Here is a 2,231-nt window from a genome sequence, read left to right on the forward strand (position 1 = left end):
AGAGTTTGACACCCCTGCTTTATGCCATGCTTATGCTTGTGTTATAAAGGCTCAGTGTAGCCACCCTTCAGATAAACTGCCCAGCATTCTTCACCTTTGATGTAATACATATAATCCTTTCATATTTTCTGATCTCACTGCCCCACCTTTCAGCCGCCAGTCTCACCTGTGAAATCCCTCTGTGGTGAGGACAAACTGGGGGGATTTCTTTTTCTCTTAGGGTGCTTTCACACCTGCCTTGTTTAGTTCGGTTGAATCGTACCAGAGTTCGATCGCTAATTTGGTGCGGTTCGTTTGGGCAGGTGAGAATGCAGCGATCGAACTCTGGTGCGCACCAAAACGGACCAAACAAGCGTACCGAGACCTCCTTGAGGAGGTGGTCTCGATACGCTTCCAAACGAACTCTGGTACGGTTTGTTTGTGGTGAGAACACGGTCCGAGATCGAATAGACCTGACTGCGAAAAGTATTGCACATTTTGGACTAAACCAGCTGCCGTAGTGGGTCGCTGGCAATATTTTCGGAAGATGAGTATGTCACAGTTTCGCAAAAGTAAAGCTCGCCGCCTCCTGAAGTGTCTCGCGATGCGACTTCGCCGTTTGCGTTTTCAAGCCGCATCTGCGCTTCGTTCTGAAAATGAAGACTTTGCATAGAATGCTGTATACGAGCGATGTAGTCGATTACAACCACGAACATAATCGCAGCGCGCGGTCGTCTCTCCATGGTGTACTGTATGCTGTATTTTCCTCTTTTTTTTTACTTCCGGAGTTTCGTTGAAATTTCCCGCACGTTTATTCTGACCAATCGAGAAGCAGTTTAGGAAATACGCTCGAAGACATGTGGCCAATGAGTGATGTGGATGTTATCACATGACTGCATGTTGGTTCGTTTCGACTGGTGCGGAACAGAACGATCGGTGTGGTGTGAAAAGGAACCAAAAACTGATAAAAAACTACAAGGTATCATTTTTTGCTTTTGGTCCGGACCAAATGAACCGAACTACAGATATGAAAGCATCCTCGGTCTCCTTTTGACACGAGGGAAATGCCATCACTCTGTCAGAGTCCAGAGAGCGATTTAGTGAAAGGACGGAGTGATGAGAAGAACAAGGGCCAATTTGAGCAATATTAACCCTCACCTTTATAGCTTTTACTCTCTATCTCTATATTGCTTTTCTCTCGCTCTTTCTCTCTCTCTTTCTCTCTCTTCACCTCTCTCAATCTGTCTCTCTCTGTATATCTGCCCCCACTCTCACTCTCTTACCCCTCTCTTTAGATATCACTTTTTTTCTATCTAACTCTCTCTTTATCTCTCTGTCTGGTCTCTCTCTTTCCATTTTGCTCGTTCCCAGCTCTCCCCCTCTCCATCTCTCTCTGTCTGGTCTCTCTCTTTCCATTTTCCTCTTTCTCAGCTCTCCCCCTTTCCATCTTTCTCTATCTGGTCTCTCTCTATAAATCTCTTTCTTTCTCTCTCTCTCTCTCTCTCTTCTCTTCTCTCTATATATATATCTGTTTTTCCTCTCTCCAGCTCTCACCCTTTATCGCTATCTCTGCTCTCTCTCTCTCTCTCTCTCTCTCTCTCTCTCTCTTTCATTTCCATTTCCTCTGTAATAAGAAAGAGCGCTACTCACGGCACTCACTCTCAACTCTCTCCTCTCTCTACTCACCGCTCTCTCTCTCTCTCTCTCTCTCTCTCTCTCTCTCTCTCTCTCTCTCTCTCTCTCAGCAGGTGAAGTATGAGTATGAGTGCCTGTGGGAGGCTCTGTGTGCAGTGACTGTGGAGAGAGATTGTGCTCTGTGGGAGAGGACTCAGCTCCAAGCCAAGCTGGAGAACCTAGAGCAGGTGCTGAAGGTAAGAACCGTCCACTACGTCTCTGATCGGTCAGAAGGATGTTGATTAGTTTTGTCTAACAGCAGCCCTGATCTCCAGAGGGGTTTTTTTTTTTTGCTTATTGGCTTCTGTCTCCATTGTTCCACATAGCACCAAAATATCTCGTTAGGTGAGTCTAAAAATAATCAAACATCTTACACGTCACATCCGGTAATGAAATCAGCTCTACTAGCAGTGCTAACTATGTTCCAGTCGTCCCTGGTGATCCTGAGATCATCTAACCTGTGTCACATCTCCTAGACTTTAATCCACATCTGTTTTTAAGGAGTAATAAGTGAAAATAAATACATAAAAAAATCTAAATTCATTTAAATGAAAGTATAGATACCACTTATCTGAACT

At 44.8% G+C, this 2,231-nt stretch overlaps 1 long non-coding RNA gene across 2 annotated transcripts in view; it reads left to right on the top strand.

Moving 5' to 3' along the window:
- Window positions 1-1,850, top strand: part of LOC113651258 — a 64,346-nt gene extending 62,496 nt beyond the window's left edge. The window contains exon 5 of one of the 2 annotated variants that reach the window (XR_007137779.1): window positions 1,728-1,850. This is a non-coding gene — a long non-coding RNA (uncharacterized LOC113651258). The remainder of the gene's footprint in view (window positions 1-1,727) is intronic. The other variant, XR_007137780.1, reaches the window with a different exon arrangement.
- The last annotated feature ends 381 nt before the right edge of the window (window positions 1,851-2,231 follow it).

The sequence above is a fragment of the Tachysurus fulvidraco genome, chromosome 14, assembly GCF_022655615.1.
Source record: "Tachysurus fulvidraco isolate hzauxx_2018 chromosome 14, HZAU_PFXX_2.0, whole genome shotgun sequence".
NCBI lineage: Eukaryota > Metazoa > Chordata > Actinopteri > Siluriformes > Bagridae > Tachysurus > Tachysurus fulvidraco.